Source organism: Mauremys reevesii, linkage group 15 (genome assembly GCF_016161935.1).
Source record: "Mauremys reevesii isolate NIE-2019 linkage group 15, ASM1616193v1, whole genome shotgun sequence".
In the NCBI taxonomy this organism is placed as follows: domain Eukaryota; kingdom Metazoa; phylum Chordata; order Testudines; family Geoemydidae; genus Mauremys; species Mauremys reevesii.
This window is the reverse complement of record NC_052637.1, coordinates 39,747,005-39,766,088: the sequence shown is the minus strand read 5'-3', so window position 1 is coordinate 39,766,088 and position 19,084 is coordinate 39,747,005.

Sequence of the window (19,084 nt, the reverse complement as noted above, 5' to 3'; positions counted from 1 at the left end):
GCATTCTCCATGGAGAGGCTATATCTCTGGAACTCCAGTAGACCAAGTTTAGCAGTCTTCATGGTCTATCATAAGAGTTTTCTTCTTTGTTTCCTCAAGGCATTCAAAGATGGTCAGAGGCCACCTGCCTGCCCTTTATGCCTTTGAAAATGTCCCCTTTAGGCCTCTAACTGTACTCTAAGGTTATATTTACACTGCTTACGCCAGTGACCTACCAACACATGTGCAGACATGACTTTGACGTTGCAGTTTTAGGCTCCAGTTTGGGGCTGGAGCTTTTTCCTCTACTTCAGGACCTCTTTTGCCTTTTCTCTTCCCAGTTTCTTTGCCTTCTTCCTGTTCCTCCTCTCAGTCTTTTTTCCATATTATTTTTTTGCAGAGGGTACTTGTTGAGAATCTGCCTTTCCCCTTTCGGTCACTTTTCACTGTCCTCTGCTGTCAGGACAAAACTACCTGACATCTCTCCATTCAGTAGCACTGTTCAGATTCTATGATCTGACTGAATTCATGTCAAGAATCACAAATATATATTTGTTCTTTTTTGTGTGATTCTGCTCCATGAAGTTAAATCTTTTATTTGTCACTTTTAATATATGCTATAAATAAATTTGCATACTGATATTAAAAGAAACCTTTTCTATCCAAATACAATATTACAGTTCTCTAAACTGAAAATACATTTAAATGGCACATCAATCAGCCTTAACCGATTCATCCAATGAATTACATAAAATACCCTTAAATTGAACTGCAGTTAAAGTTGCTTTGAAATTATTTTAGAGATCTGTTCTATCACCAGCAAAACAGATTTTTTCTATCTCAAAAGTCTCTTTTAATAAGACACCAAAGCATTGCGTTGACATATAAGATTGCTTTATAATGAATCAAGTGCCTTACTAGAGCTAATTAATATATATCTCAACATATACACATACATGCATGCTATTGGGGCAGTATAACAAGGGAACTGACTCAAGGGTAAAGTGAAACACTGAGGATATGGGCCAAGATTTTCAAAAGGTAATATGGGGTATTTCTGTTTGTTGGTACATAGCTTGAGAGACCTTAAAGGGCCTGGCTTTTCAGAAGGTAGATGCTCAGCACTTTCTTCTCATTCAGGCCGCTTTAAAATGGCTCAGCATGGCCAGGCAAAGTCACTAGTCCCTTTGGAAAATGTTGGCCACATATCGTTTCCAAACTAGGACTTTACAAATTCCATTAATGTTTTGTACCCAAGATTTTCCACAGCAAGTGCCCAAAGTTAGGATCCTAAGTCACCATTTAGGAACCTAAATAAATGGCCTGATTTTCAAACGCACTGAGTAAAAATGGTTTAAAAAAATTGTTTTTAATGTAAGGGACAAAAATGTCATCACACAATTACAATAAAATGTGTCCTTTTTTCAGCAAGCTCGTTGACTTGGGATATATGAGGTGCTCAGTGCTTTAGATGCCGGCCAATGATTTGGGCACTTTAATGAGGTCTGAGGAGCTGAAATTTAGGCTCAGCTTTTCAAAAATATTGGTCTGAGAGGATAATGATAGCTCAAAAGTCTTTTTTCCTAGTATCTAAAGAATTTAATTAGATGACATTATAGTCTAATTTGACAGTACCTATGCAATTTAATTAAAGTACATCACATTGCTCTTTATGTGAGCGTTCACCCTTGGAAAATCAGGGTCCTTAAAGAAGCTTCAATTTGGACAGCAAAACACAGAGACATCTAAAATTCCCCACACTACTTTTGAAAATGCAAGCGTTTATTTTAAGTAATGAAAGGAGTGAGGTATAACACAGGATTTTTTTTTCCCATTAGAAATATTTGTCTCCACTAATAGGCTCATGAAAGAAAAGAAAGAATAATTTGGAGATTGTAATGATTCTGCTGTTTCATAAAATGTATATGTTAAGAAAGAAATAAAATCACAGAGCCATAAAATCACTCAGACATCTAAATTAAGTTAAAAGAGATAAAATACAAACTCTTGCAGCACTGCAAATTGGGTATCTGCCTACTGATATGATCATCATGTTGAATCACACTACAAATGTATTAAATAAATAAAACAAAGGCCCGATTCTGATCTTACACTGGCTTTACAAACTCCATTAACATGGTGTGTGTAAAACTGACATTAACATCAGGCCCTAAATGCTTGAAATAAATCAATGCTCTTCAAAGACAAATCTGTTTCTGCAATTTAGAAGAAGGGGTTCAGTTCTGAATACCTCACTGAGGCAAATTTCCCACTGAAGCTGGGATTGGTGCCAATAGATATTGTTATGAAAGTTTTCACCTCCACTTTATGGTTCAAATGGAGTTCCAATTCTCTGTTCCAGTTACGAGCAACCAGGGTGTAGAAGCACTGTCTGATCTTATATGTTACACAGATAGGACAGTGTAGAGCTGTTATGCCAGCTCCATGCCACCTGGACATAAGGGGCTGATTCTCCCCTCTTTTATAGAGTACCTACTCTGGTGTAACTCTACTGATGTCAGTGAAGTTTAGGACACCCAGCACCTGGCACGAGTGAATCCTTAATTTGTTGGATCCTGTGTATTTATATGTATTTATACTATCTGGTTCTGTGGAGTTTATTTTATCCATACTTTGTGTTCGTAGATTTGTTACAGTTGTGGGGCTTTTAAAATCCTAAATTCCCTCCTCCCCTAGTGTAAATCAGGAGCAGATGCAGTTACTAGGGTGTAAAAGTGGTGTAAGCGAAAGGAGAATTATGCCCATCATCGTATGTTTCCTCTTTCAAATGAAATAGGTCTTGGCCCCCCAGGAAACAGACAGTCCGTGTCCCCAAAACCTCTTGTTCTAATACTTTCTGTTTGTTCAGCACCTAACATGATGGGGTACTGGTTCATGACTATGGCTCATAGACACTACTGTAATGCAAGTAATAAAATAATAATGATCATGAGGAGGTACAATTAGCATGCAGGGAAGGCTATACACAAATAGTACATCTAGAAAAGCATTCAATATTAATAGATTTTTTTTACTGTCAATTGATTTCAAACACCTTCTCTGTTGTACTCCATTCTGGTCTCCTGATTCAACTGGCAGTTAGTATCTGTTCAAACAAAAATCATTTTGATTTTTCCTTTCAGGAAAATATCAAGTAATGGGTGTTGATCTCTGTTATTTGGGAGAAATGCAAAGCCCATGCATTGACTAATTATAAAACTATGTTAGGAACAAATTCCAAGAAAATATTGCATTTCTGAAAAGTCTCTCACAGAAGACGGGCCCAGTCCTTCAAGCATTCACATCAAATTGCCGTTTATTAGGTTATTGACCCAGGGAAGGACCTATTGATAACACAATTACTACACCAGACAGATGGGTAATAGGTTGTTGTTTGAAAAAAGATAGATCCTCAGCATTAGTGGCATGGAGAAATATAAAGTATGGGAGATCTTTTCAATAGAAAAAATGGCAGAGAGCCGTATGTTATGATCAAGTTGATAGTCTAATATACAGTTACCAATTTGTTTGGAATTTGAACAAAAATTAAATAAACAGTTAATGATATGGGGTTGATCAAGCACCATTGGGTCTTTTAAAGGTAACAATTCAGGTTATAATTAAGATTTGCTAATGCTTCTATGGAAAGTTCATGTATCCTAATAATGATAAAAAATGACATTGAAATGAATGGGAGCACTAGACTGCACACAACTGGATACAGCCAGAATAAGATCTACACATCATGTAAGTCCCACTGAAGCCCTCAAAATCAACATAAGTCGAGTGTAGGTTTGTTGGAGCGATTGGAACACCTGAGCTCTTCTAGCTATGAAGAAAAGCCACCTTGGGTCTGAACAGACATAACACACTGATATTTGTTTTACCACTAGGAGCCAGATCCTCAGCTGGTGTGACACTCTACTGAAGTCAGTGGAGCGACACTGATTTACATCACCCGAGGATCTGGTTCCAGATTTTAATTGGAAATGAACCTTAGCCACACAGCCCCCTGGGGAAAACAGCACAACAGCAAAATAATTCAATAAGAAAAGAAAAAAAAGACCCCTGCCCCAACAACACTATTAAACCCTCTGAAGTATCAAATGGCTGAAAATGTTTCAGGAAAATCCAATGTATTAGCTGGAAAATATGAGTAAAATTATATTCATAAGCCTCTTAAGAAAATAGATATTCTCTGTATGGAAGTTGTGCTGGTCAAGAGCTTCCCTGCATCTCTTCGCTGGAGTTTTCATTTTCTTTCACAAACAACTTTAATAGTGTGTAATCATGATCAGAGGTAGGCTAGCTTAGTGCTGCAGTATTCCCCCGTTTCCTGGGCTACTCGCTTGTAATCTAAATGAGTGACAATTTCAACATTTTATTTAAGCTTGTGCTCCAATCCATTTGGCAAAGCTTTTCTTTAGAGATTAAAGGGACTGATTTTGCAGCTGCTCAGGGTACAGAACTCCCTCTGAAGTCCACAGGAGTTCCATGCATGGAGCAGCTATAGAAACAGCCCAAAATCAGGAAAATTTACATACGTATTAATCAAATACATCCCAACTACTGCTAAAAAAACCTGTACTCCTCAGGAAAAGAGAGACAATACAATGTAACTGAAAAGGATTCAAAACAAAGATGCCGCAATGAATTTGCACTTAAACTCCAAAGTGTTGATGCCTTTCTCTTGAGCTTCCCCAGTATAAAACACATTCTCTTTGACGTGACATATTTATTACAGGTCAAGCCAGGACGTTTTTGGTGGGGGAGTGTTTCTAAAGTGTTGCTGATGAACAGAAAGTTTCCTGCTGTTCCCCAAAGGAAAAAGCTAAAGGTGACATTGCAGCTGCTAAAATCTGTGCTAGAGGCCATGAAGACTTTGCCATTTTCATATATTTGTCGTCTTCTACTTGCACATCAAACCTCCATCTAGTCACTCACTTTAAAAAGGAAAAACATGCTCTCCACAACACTGCAGTTTCCTTAACCTGAGGGCACCTAACATTAGACATCTCAAAAACCACTTATATAGAGTACTTATATAGCGCTTTCCTCTCCAAAGAGCTTTATAAGCAGTGACTAATTAAGCCCAATTGCCTATTAAACCTAAGATATGAATGAGTTTTTTTAAAAAAGCAGAATTCTTGCCCAGGTCAAGTCCATTTCAGCTCTTCTGCACGGAGGCCAGAATCCCACAGGCAATCTGGTCCTTCACAACAGCAGTTCGGCTAAGACAGCTATTATGATTTCACTTGGTGCCAAGTCAAACGACTGGCGGTGGTATTTGTTCAGCCTCTGAAGCCTGTTGATCGTAAGGGAAGGAAGCATCGCAAGGAGAGTAATACTGTGGTCCATGTGCCAAGAGGCCAGCGCTCACAGCTCAGCTTCCGCCTCAGCCTGAGAAAGGTACGGGCAAACGTTCCCAATACGTTTCAGGGGAGGATAAATGGTACTCAGGGGGGACAGGAGCAAGACTGTGCAAACAAAGGCCCTCTCTCAACTCCGGTTAGCCAGCTTGGAGTGCTAGGAGGTGAAGGGACAGACCTGCCGCTGAAACCACAGCACGGAAGCTGGTGTTCAGAGGTGGCAGCTGAGCTCAAGGACAAGCCACCCCAATACCAATATATCAGAGGGGCCCCACACTTATCTTGGAAAATATAAATGAAGTCTTTCCTTCCTTGAACTGAAAGGCATCTCGGGAGACACCCACAAGCAAAGGCTACCCAGACATGCAGACAAGCACACACAAGGGAGCCAAATTTAAAATACACTTGTAAAGCACCAGTAGCTCTGTTCCTATGACTAACGTATCCCAAAGGTGCCATAACATATGCCAATGCCATACGCATTCTAACCACTGAATTCTGGAGCACTAGAATAAGTACAGTGAGAGGAGAAGGTGGGGGGGGGAGAACCCAGGGGATATTTTTCCACGATTTATCATGCCACTTTTATGCTGCATGTTATCATTTCCTTAGAGTCCAGAGATGAAAAGCTGCACAATTCCAAAATGAATTAAGCCTGCCAAGAAAGAGATGCAGCTTTCTCTGCTCCCTGTGATATAAATTATGTCTGTATGTTACCATTTTTGAAATTTGTAGCTGCTGAACCTCAAGGAAAGAACATGAAATTCTCAAGGCTGCATTTATGTCTCCAACTTTGGATAGAGACAAATGTGTGTCCAGTTAGACAAGTGCATGGATGATGATCCCCTAAAGCATAGTTTTAGGATTATTCCACCATTCAGGATGAATAATAAATAATGACTTATCCTTGCTAAGGAAAATCCCCTGGCTGACTGTTGTAATTGTGGAGGTGATAGGTAGCAGGTCCATACTCAAGGTCGCCTCACAGTATGGAAACACCCCTACGAAGTAGAAGATTTGTGCCTATACAAAGTCCAGTGAACCATATCTGATGGCACCAATGAAACCTTGTCACCAGGAAGGTGTCACTGATAGTTTTAAAAGCCCAGAGAAATCATGATATGTTATAAAACTGGATGAGAATGTTTTGATGAACTCTTCGTTCACCAAAAAAATACCAATTTGTCAAAACCAAAATCATTTGCAAAACATGGTCAGTTTTTATAAGTCTCCACTGCAAAAAATTTTGAAATTGTTTTTATTGAAATTATCTAAAAGTTCCATTTTTACATTTTCAAATCAGCAAGTGTTGGTTTTTTAAGCTAAATGACCTTTTATTTAGAAATTTTAGTAAATTAAGACTAATGAAGGTTTAAAAAGAGAAAAGATCAAAGTCAAAACATTCTGAAATTATTGAAATGAAATGTTTTGATTGACTTGAATTGAAAATCCTCAGAATGTCCATGGGATGGGAAAACTGTTTCTTATCCAGCTATAATATGTTACTGGTTTACAGAGCAAAACATGGACTCCCTTGGTGAGATTTCTAATCGTCTTGAGTTGGGTTGAATTTTTATGATATGCACAACCACAGCTATAGGTACACACAGAAGAGATGAAGTGTGTCTGGGAAATTAGACTTACCAGGGTCTCCCATCAGGAAGAGAGCTAGACTCTAGATAAGATAGACAGGTGTGCAGACCCTTTTTTTGTTTTAACAATTCTTTTCCTTTTATGTTATGCTTTATTTCTACTGTTAAGATTAAACAATATTTTGGTTTGAAAAGGCTCTCTGGTCACTGTACTTACCAATAGTCGTAGCTCCCAAATGAAAGAACTGCAGGTACCAAATCCAGTAGGATCTGCTAGATAAGCTTAGTTAATGCACAGGACCCAGTCTAAGTGTGGGAAAATCACAAGATTTCATCCCAAGAGCAGTAAAAGCATGGGACCTGTGAAGGTGCACTCAGAGGGCTCAAGCCTACCCCCTTCTGTGTACACTAACCCAGAGCTTCAACCCAGGACCCCACAGGGATGGAGATTCTGAGCCTGAGTCAAGCCAACTTTCTTTGTCCTCTGGACAGTCAAGTTTTCCCACATTGCACCACAAACAAAAGACTAGAGTGGCCACATCTGGAAGGGCACTAGGAAGTCTGGGATATGAGCGGTTGGAGTCGGGCCTGCATAATGCAGTATAGATGCTGGAGCTTTAGGTTGGGACCCAATGTTCAACAATTCCTAACCTGGGGTTACAAATAAGGCCTAAGCTAACAAACCCAGGGTCTGCTAACTCTAATTCTATTAACTGTGGGCTTACATTGCAGTGTAGACATATCCAGAAAGACCAAAGAAGGGTTCAGATATGCAGCTACTCCTATAACCGTGACAACCAGGCAATCATTTCAACTTTGAACTGGAGTGCATTTAAAGGTCATAAACTAATGGAGAAAGGTTTTGTATCATGACCGGTTACCTCCCCAATTCTGCCTAGCAGCCGTATACCAAAATAGCCCTAAACGAAAATGCCATGGAAATTCTCTGCTAGGTTAAACAGTTAGAATTTTAAAGTCCAACCAAAAGGCCATGAATCCCCATGAATGCTTGAGATCTGAACCCATGTCAGAATTGTGGAATTTATTTATTTATGTATTTATTTTTTCTGGGGAGGGTGAGGGGAAATAGATCTCAGATTTGAGGTGAACTGCTTCTGAAAACGCAAGCGAAATGGCTCCAGTCCTGGGACAGATAAGGGTGGAATTTTCAAACTCCCACTGCCTTCATTTCCTTAGACTCCTTTGTAAATTTGAGCCTCTGTGCACAAGCTCTAAATCAGTAGTTCTCAAACTTTTGTACTGTTGATCCCTTTTACACAGCAAACCTCTGAGTGCGACCCCCCCTTATACATTAAAAACACTTGTTTATATATTTAACACCATTATAAACGCTGGAGGCAAAGTGGGGTTTAGGGTGGAGGCTGACACCTCGCGACCCCCAGAGGGTCCTGACCCCCAGTTCTGAGAACCCCTGCTCTAAAGGCATAGCTCAGCATGCCTGGCAGAACAAAGCAATCCTTGAAAGGAGATATCTGCCAGAAGTGTTTTTAGTGTGTTGTACCTTTGGTGCACAATCTTAATGCAATACCAGATTTGCTTGTGGGCCGGGTATAAAAGAAGCAGGAAGTGTTCCCTTCTCCAGCTGTTGCTATAGCAATTGTCCTTAATATATGCAGCAATGTACAGGTAGTCTGTCTGTGGGTGGAGCACTTGATCAGCATGTAGGTTTCTTAGCCTCTCCAGCATGTCCCTTTGCCTAATCTATGCAAATAGGGATTTTACTTTGAACTGTGTTACATACATTTCATAATTTCAGTCATATTTGTCTAGCCTTCCCATCTGGAATTCTTTACTGGGATGATTAATGGGGGAGGATCCACCAATTTATCTGTGAAAATAAAGAGATGCATCTGTCCGTTTCCATTTTTTTTAGAGCACAGCAGTACCTTAAATAAAAGTGCTGTAGCCAAAGCATTTTTGCCTAAGGTGTAAATAGAGACAATACTAACTACTTGTTCTGCCTTCCCTGTAAAGGTACAGTCACTACAGGTATCAACATGAAAAAGTGATTTACTGGCCCTGTCTCTTTACTTCTCCTTGGATTTTTGTGTGTGTGCTGTTACCCAAATCATACAAAGGAATCATAAATGTATAACTCTGCAAAGACTTGAAGGTATGAATTACATCTGGCTATAGGCTGAACTTCACCCCTGCCACAGGACTAAGACCTGAACATCACTTGAGAGAATGACTAACGCCCACAAAAAAAGGCTTAAACACTGCATTGGCCATGGGTGATTTTAATCCATGTACATAAAGGTCCCATGTCACTAACCTGTAGCCTTCAAACCCAGCCTTTGCTGGTACCAGCCTATTGTATAACAATTAAATAAAAGCCTGGATTAGGCCTAATAATGATTTAGGTTGAAGAGAGATATTTCAATTTATGGTTAGTCTCAGAGGCAAGTAAAAACTGCACATTTTTATAGCTGTTTAATCATGAAAACACAGCTTGTTAGATAGCTATCTCTAAGCATCCTGGTTTAGTTTTTTTCTTTATTTTCATTTGACTAACTATTTAAAACTTGATAGCAATGTTCATGGTGCTTCCTGGTTTCCATGGTAACCATAAAAGGCGTGCACTTCACTATTCCAGTAAACTGTGCTGCCAGGGACTCTTTGGTCACCAAGAACCTCACCCCACCCCTCCCAGAGCATTATGAAACACCGGAATAACTGTGCAGCACCTCACATGACATATTATGCAAAATATTTAATGAACCAATTTGTGTATTCAAATATGATTGGCACATAACCATATGTTTCACCTTAAGAAAATTGCATGTTGGTGAAGGCCTGTTTGGCAGCCCTGAAGAATAAAGCCCTCTGGTTTTCTCCAGGGCAGCAGCAGAATGAGCTTCATGCACACTCTGTCCAAACAGCATGGCTTGACTTATTTAGGGCGACCAGAGAGAAAATCGGGACAGGAGATGAAGGGTAATAGGAGTCTATAGAAGACAAAGCCCCAATTATCAGGACTGTCCCTATAAAATTGGGATATCTGGTCACCCTAGACTTATTTGACGTATGCCTCTTTATTCCATTTAAAATACAGGCCACTGTATTCACCACTGCCTTCCATCTTGGCCGATCTCTTGCTGCAGTCTTAGCTTCTCCCCAGGTCCTTTTGATGACTTTCAGTTCTGCTTCTGTTGTGCATTTCCAAATTGTCCTTAGTCTACCTCGTCGCCTCTTGCTCTGGGGATTCCAGTCCAGCGCCTGTCCTGTTATGTCGTTCAGTTCTTTCCTCCATTTGTGTCCTAGCCACCTCCATTTTCATTCCATAATTACCTGTCCTATCCCTTTCTGTTTTGGCCTCTACCAAAGTTCTTTTTCTGGCTGTCTGAGGTTAAGGATTTGTCTAAGGCTGCTGTTTATTTAAGCTTGGAGTTTAGACAGAAGGATGCCCTAGTAGCATGCTTTGCCCCTAATCTGGGAGAGGGCAAGGGGCAATTCCCTCTAGGAGTAACAGAGACAGGGTAACAAGAGGCTTGGGGCAAGTGGGGGTTGTTTAGGATATGAGTTGGCAGCTTCTGCTTTTCTCCATCCCTCATTACTTTCCCCTATTCCTATCTGTTTCCAATCCTGCTCGTTCTCAACTCCCTCTTCAGTCCCATGTCAGGGGATCTGGAGAGATCACGCAAGCCCTTCCCCTCAGCAGATTCAATACTGTATGTAACATTTCTATAGCATGCTTCAGCCCAGGGGATCCCATACTGCACATAGAGGAATCATATCCCCACATCTCCACACCTTTGGGGAAGGAGGAGGAGGATCATTGCCCAGCCAGAGCAAACCAAACCCCTGCTATTCATAGAGAGGCCTGTATGCATGACAGCAGTTCCCCAGAGAGACATTACCTTTGCCAGGACTGCTCCTTGCCCTGTTGGTTCCCTTTGATGCACCAGTCTGTGCAGTGGTGGGGCAGTACAGGGCTATAACCCCACCTCTTCCCCACTCTTCATCAACCCTTTTTCCACATCCTACGTCCTGGGGGAAGAAGAAGACTATTGTGTGACCTGCTGTCAGGGGTAAAGGGAGCTTCTTGCTCACCCCTCTGCCGCCATACAATGGTCTCACCTCATCCGGCCCTAAGTAACTTGCTCAAGGCTACAGAGGAGAGTGCAACGCAAAAAGAAAATAGGGGAACTGGAAAAGATTCTGAAAAGGGCAACAAAGATGATGAAGGGTATTGAATAGCTTCCATATGAGGAGAGACTTAAAAGATTAGGTCTGTTAGCTTAGAAAAGAGACAACTCATGTTGAGGTGCGGGGGGGAGAGAGGTCTGATAGGGTTCTATAAAACCATGACAGGTGTGGGAAAAGTGAATGGAGAGCGATATTTACCTTTTCAAACAATACAAAAACCAATTAAATTAATAGGCAGCAAGTTTAATACAAACAAGGGGAAGTATCTTTTCACACAATGCACAAATAACCTGTGGAACTCATTGCCATGTGATGTTGTGATGGCCAAAAGTATAACTGGGTTCAAAGAAGAACTAGATAAGTTCAGGCAGGATAGGTCTATCAATGTCTATTAGCCAAGATGGTCAGGGTTTAGGGGGGCAACCCCATGCTCGATGCAACCCTAAACCTCTGACAACCAGAAGCGGAAGCCAGAAGTGGATAGCTCCATAATTGCCCTATTCTTTACAGCCCCTTGAAGCTCCAGTGTGGACGACTGTAGAGGACAGGATAGTGGGCAAATCTGGGACAGTTTGACCTAGAACAGCAGCTCTTATGGTTTTACATTCTTATGTCAGAGCTGGGATTAGAGATCGTGACTTTCTTCTGCACAGGCCTACATTGAAACCAGAAGATCACACCTCTTTGCCTAAGGGCCTGATTCTCCAGTTCTTTCTCAGCCCAGAATCACGCTGAAGCCAAACCCACTTTGTTTTGCCTGAGTCATTCAGGATCAGGCTTTAAGTGTCTCTCCAGAAATAAAGCAGAAGGAGCATGAAATGAGCAATAAAATGCCCACCAGCCCAGTAACTATTTCATAATTCACTGCGTCTAACTTGTATGAGTCTTTGTGAGGCTCTTTAAAAAGCTTATTGCTTTACCTCTGTCCTTCCTTGTTGACTGTATTTCAGCCCACCAGCTTAGGGAACTTATTTTTTAAAGAATAAAATAAAACTTATGAGCTGCTTAAATAGGTGGGTTTTCCCCAGGCTGCCCAGCCCTACAAAATACATTTGCTTGCCAGGCGATACATTGGATTTGTACCTTTGGTGAGACTATAAACTGCACTGCTGGAATGAAGCCTGTATTTAGGAAAACCCTTGAAAGAATTGCCATCTCCTTCAAGGCTTGTATTTTTTTATATATACTATTGAGCTTTCTGTAATATTCATTTTCTTTACTTTTGTGTTCTCCTCTCCGTCACCTCCCCTCCCCGCCCATGCGCACACACCCCAACATCTGCAAATAACTATCCAAATTTCAAGATAAAGTGCTATTACTAGTCCACTGCAGAAAAGGAAAAAGCCAAGGAAGGCATCAAAACGTGTCTAGTCGTAAGCTAAAGTGCAAATGGGAGGAATTGCAAATTCTCACTCCTCAAGAACTTGTATTAAGGTGAATGTGCTGGATTTTAGGTAACAGCGAGAGTTTACAAAAGAAAATCTACCCTGCATGCAAGAGAAATGTAGGGATTTAGGAATGGATTTGGGCTCCTATTGGAGAATTGCCGAATGCACTGAAAACATTTGCCCATGGTCTTTGTTCACAGTTCTGGCCTATGTTACATGTCTCTTTTCTGACTGCCATGCTGGAAGTGATATGAATAGTTCACATAATATCCCTGGTGTTCCCCTGGCAGCATTATATCCATCACAACATTCCTTCCTGTTTTCCTAATGGGAAAAAATATAGATATGCCATCATCTGTGACCTACCCTAGTGAATCTCCCACCTCTCATAAGGTGTAATTCCCACAGCATTCTCAATACATAAAGGGGCACTTTATGTATTTTATAGGAGATTCCTCCTGCTCCTTCACCCCAAGCCAAATTCTGATTTCAACCGCCTTCTGTAAATCAAGAGTAACTCTACTGATGTTATTTATCTTCTGATTTCATCTGAGTTGCTTTGGATTTGTACCCTTGTGGGTGAGGAGAATTTGGTCTTCTGGCTGTAAATATTTTGTTGATTAGTAAGCACTGAAAGATTCTTACTTTTGTTTTTGGGGTGACTTCTCCAGTTAGAATGCCCAGCTTTCATGTTCTGTAGCACTGGCAGTTTTGTCTAGACCCACATTGCTAGGTTTTTTAAGTAAATACTGGTCTAAAATTCAGCAAAAGTACAATTAACTGGAAAAGTTTGAAATGCTTCCAAATGCCATGCAACCTACCCATCACTGGAGACAGATCTTCAGCAAGTCAGGTAATTTTGATTCTTCTGAGTAAGAAATTCTCAAGCTACAGAGGTTAAATAAGCAATAGCATCTTAGAGATTGTAGAAAACCCCTTATGCACTGATGGCCAGATTCAGAGGTGAATTGAAGTAAGACTTGAGAGACAGTTAGTGTAACTCAACAGTTGTTCCTCCCCTCCCCTTCTCAAAACGTATATGTTATTTCAACTTAAGACTTCAATGCACTGTGGGTTTATATTGCAGTGCAAATCCTCCTTGTAGATATGCTTCACTGTTGTAAGACCAGGCGCTCCCTGTTGTGATTTAAACCAATATATTACCAGGATAAGTGTCCCCACTGTAGTGCATCTAGAATATGATTTGTGCTGTTTTAGCTACATCAATGTATTATTGCTAATAATTATTTATTATTGGCATTGCAATAGCACCTAGGAACCTCAGGCATGGACCAAGACCTCATTGCGCTAGGTGCTGTACAAACCCAAGAAGACCATCCTTGCCCCAAAGAGCATACTGTCTAAATAGTTACACAAGTGCAAATTCGTTATTCTAGACAAGCCCTTTTAAAATGCTCTGACCCACTTGCTAATATGAAACTGACCCCAACAATGACACCCTTACAATGTTCAAAAGTCATGACTCCGACCCACCACAATCATTAGACTGGCTGAAAAATGCTACTTTTTTTTTTAAAATAAGTTTAAATTCTTTTTAGTGTTTTTTCTGTCTTTTGAGCCTTTAGGTTACAGTCACGTCACATGTTCAGGCTTTACTCCGCAACCATGAAGTCTATATATTTTTTTAAATAAAAGCTGAGATCCTCACATCAGTCCATTACTCTAGGAGCTCATGATTAAAATGAAAAAAAAGGACTGTGAGACACTCACTACAATCACGAGAGTTTGGAATACTGGTGCTGTTACTTCCACATTTCATCTCTGAATGTGGCCTACAGCGTCTAACTTAACCGATGGGAGGCTGCACCTGTGCAATGCATGTAGAGGGACCAGAAGAGGGCAGCACAGTAAGAGAAGCAAATAACAGGAAGGCAGGCTAAAGTGTCACTTAAAATAAGCCTCTGCATACTTTGAGCCAAATTCTCAGCTAATGTATATCAGAATTTCTCCATTATCTGGCTCTTTCGCATTCACTTTCTGCTGACCACCTCTGCATAAATAACACTGATTAGAGAAATCAGTAAGTTCTAGTTCTAAAACAGTTTAACTTTGGGTAAGGCAGTCTGACTGCAAGGTGGTCCCTTATGTGTTAGCTCTGAATATGGCCCTGTTTAAAAACAAAACCCTGGATATGCATGAGTTTCAATGCAGCACATAAACTACCTTTCTAAGAAACAGATTTTGAAAAGGGAAGCTGAATTTACAATAGGGGTCCTTACAGAGGACAAGGTTCTGTCTTGAAGCATCATACTAGAAATTCATTTATATACTATTAAGGACCTCAGTGCCAAACTGAATTTGAAACTCTTCATACTGTGCTTGGATATTACAATATATTTAAATCTTGATTATGTTGGCCTAATCTTCTTGAGCCGAGTAGGAGTTGTGCAGTGCTTATGTTGGCAATATTGGATAGTTTGTAAAATCTTCCACTTTTTCCAGCTCCTTGTATATGGAGGCACAAAACCTGAAATCTGTTTGCTCTTGTGTCTTTGTCAGTCATACCCTCTAGTTTTGCTATAATGCTATCACTATAGTGGTATGGATTAGACATCCACTTGTACCATTGAATTTAAGTTTTCAAATCAGTGGGGGGGGGCCACACCTCTCAACCCTAAATGATCAAATGCAGGACAAAGACCAGATCAGATCTTGTACCTTGCTTTACAAAAAGGGGCATGGACAGGAGAACTGATGCATGGAGAGTTGAAGCTACTTGTCCAAGGTCACATAGGGAGTTGAGTGGCAAAGCCCAGAATAGAAGTCAGATTGAAGGACACAGACACAAAACATGGTGCAAGAATTCGGGTCTTCAGCCTATTTATTTGAGGCACAGATTCTATTCCCAGATACTCAAGCATAATTCCAGCTGACATCCAGAAGCACTACATAGGAGTATCCTGAGGACAGAATTTGGCCTATTGTGACGTCAGGTTCACGATGCAGAATGATCTATGATGTTTATGATCATTAAACCAAGTCTATTTGGAATAGAGGTAAATGCGGAACATCCCTTTGGGATGGTACATGGGCATTTGGCATTGTGGCTCCCATTTTATCTTCAAATCCATGCCCAAACCTCACAAGAGGCCAGTTTATGCCCTGAGTGCCCATTTTCCCACCTGCTATGCTATCTTCCTTGGTGAATACATGGGTACTTTTTTCAAGGCCCCTTGTAATCAGGTCTCTCATCACCATTTTGATTAATGTGATCTCTATTTTGTGTACAAACACTTTGTCCTTAAGAGAAGGATGGTCACGGGCAATGCTTAATTTGTGCTGGAGTTTCATGGAATCATAGATTATTAGGGTTGGAAGGGACCTCAGGAGATCATCTAGTCCAACCCCCTGCTCAAAGCAGGACCAATCCCCAAATGGCCCTCTCAAGGATTGAACTCACAACCCTGGGTTTATCAGGCCAATGCTCAAACCACTGAGCTACCCCTCCTCCCCACCAGGGCTGAGCCCCGGCACCTCTAGAATTGGCAGTTCATAGCCCCAGCACCTCTGGGCTTGATGCATCAATTATGAAAGTAAAAAAAACAGCTTGAGTTGCAGCACCTAATTGCTTGAGGCCCGGCACCTCTTTCATTACAAATTAAGCACTGGTCATGTAGTTAAGGCTCTGGAGTAGGACTCTGAAGGCCTGAGTTTAATTCTCAGTTCTACCACAGTCTTCTTGTGTGACTTTGAGAAAGTCACTTCATCACTCTGGGGAAGATCCTCATCTGGTGTAAATTGCCACAGGAAACCATGAGGCTCTGTGCCTCAGTCCCTAATCTGCAAAATAAGAACAATATCACCTGTCCTCCTACCCTTTGTCTACTAATATTACAAGCTTTTGAGGGAAGGGGCCGTCTCTTAGCATGTGTTACTGTGGGAGGCACTTCACAGGGTCCCCTATCTTGGCTGCAGGCACTACTGCAATACAGTTAAAGGGTGATGTTCTGACCCACCCGCCGCACGCAGAAGATACAGACAGAAGATCGTTGGGTTTTTTTTATTATTATTATTATTTAGAAATAATAAAATAAAAGACATAATATATAAAAATCTGTACAATCCATGATTTGTGCAGTACATTAGGAAGACTTTGATACAAAAAGGCTGCAAACAGGAAAATAGTAATGGACAATTGTCAAATGTCTCGATTGTTCACCTTACAACAGCTGCAGACCAAGAGTCATTGCAAAATAAATGTCTGGTTGGCGGTGGGATGGCAACTCTGCAGCACCCTTCTGCCTTAAAATGGTCAAGAGCAGCCATAGTTTAAAGACATTACAGTACTTCTCGGCTTTACCTTGTAATCCAATATGGAAAAAAAAGGACCTAAGAGACCAGATAAAAACATACAAACCCTTTGTCTTTGCCAAAAGAGAACAAGTGCTAAGTTAACACCACAGAAATTTATCATGATTGGGAGAATGTATCATTAAACACAACTAAAATGTAGTGATTTCCACCCTTGCTACTTATCCAAAAAACAAGTTGCACCGAAGAGACAGAGGAGAGAAACAACATAGCCCAACCAGTCTCACAAATGCCTTTTGTCATTGTAGGCGGTATTATGTTTCAGACATTAAGTCTTATTCAAGTATTTTCAGGGAAGGGCAGAAATAACTAAATCCTCCCCGACTCCCCAAGCAAAATACATAAAACCACCTGTGCCAGACACTAAAGACACTGAGCCAACTTCATCCTTGGGGTCAGTCCACAGCCTAAGGACCAGATCCAAAACTTGTAAAGCCAATGGAAAGACTCCCATCTGCTTCAACAGGCATTTGGATCAGGCCATAAATGAGGGATTCATTTGGCCCAGTATCACTAAGTATGAACGCTGTCAGTCACTATGCATGCCTTTAAAAAAAAAAAAAGAAGAAGAATTAACCAACCCTACAATAGTCTGACCTGTATTGGGCTTACCAAGGCATGTTCAGAAATGTATTTAAACCATTTGAGATATGAACAAGGGGTGGGGAGGGTACCATGAAATATACATTGCAGGTCAGGTCTCTTTCCTAGCAGCTTTCACAAGCCAGAGGCTGAGTGCAAATCTGCAATGCTAGATTCAGTCGGTAGAGACAAAGGGTTACTTAAAAATAAAATAAATCCAGCAGAGAGTGCAATGAATTACCTAAGTATCCACTCTCAACAAGACTAGCAATCTGAAAGCTTGTAACTTTAAAAAAATGCCAGTAACTAGAAAATATTTTCAAATTAAAAGTCCATGCTTAAATAAATAACAGAAGTTCATAGCATTAGGAACCCTATAAGGCTTGCAAGTATTTGCTAAAACCATGCTAACCGGTAGCATCTAGGTACTAGCTAGCCGAAATTGCTGAACTGAATTTATACTTCCTATGGATTTATTTAATTTTTCATTTTTCTTCTTCTCCTTTACAGACTTCTATTTACATTTGGCTTTAAATATGAAAATACTTGATAAACTTTATAAAATGTACATTTTAAAAACATTTCTGAAAAACTGTGACTTGAAAAAAACTGTGCACCAGAAATTTCAGATTTTTTTCCTTTTTTTGTTTGTTTCTTTAAGAAAAAATAAACAAAACAAACTGAAGCTTTTTATTTTCCCTTATCTCCTGTCCCTTGCTCTGATTTTTCAAATCTCCTAAGTGGGGCACTGTGTATTTTGGAGTGATCTAATTAGGGAAAAAGGTTCCCTTTTCTCCAGCTCATTCCCCCATTTCCTCCCTTCCCCCATTGCATCTTCATTTGTTTTACATTTCACTGAATACTCTTTGGTTTAGTTGTTTTCCTTTACAAGAATATCACAATAGCAGCACAAGTAGCGTTCAGTTGCATTCACTGGCTATGACCCAGGACTGTGTTCAAGTTGCCTTGTGGGTTTAATTCCCTCCCCTCCCCCCATAAATAGTTTTAGAACTTGTATTTAAATAACATCTGCCCTCTTTAGAATATCCAGAGCTACCTTTACAATGTAAAATTTCCACAGTTATAGAACCCACCTACTCAGGTTTCTGTAAATACCATCTTATCAGAAACCACCATGTCGTTGCAGGCATTTCCTTCAGGCAGGGCTGTAAGGGGCCAGAGGCCTTCACAGATGTCCATTTACAGAAGACATTAGACCTAGAACAAGCTGTTTTTTAATGGCATACAGTGATCCAATACTGTAAAAGAGTTGACTAGACTCTATTGTCCCCACCACCACCATTACCTATTCCTTGAGGAAGATTCACAGGCAAGGAACCTTCAAGTACAGCTAAGTTATATGCTTGATCTTAGAGGCACAGAAAACATTAAAGCATTCTTGGCAAGGGGGCCAAAATACCATTAGAGCCATGGCTTTACAAAAGGTCACAAGGCTTGATGACATATTTCATCCTCCACGGATAGCTCAGTTGATGTTTACAGGTAAAAAGGAGGTGGGAGAGGGAACTCTTTTACAGTATTATCTGCAAATAATCCTTTTTCAAATGATCCAGAGCACACTATTACACCTGGTCTGACACCCGTGCCCTGCCAAAGGGAAGCATTTTCCCAAAACATTCACATCCCAATGCTCTTTCAGATTGCTCTGTTA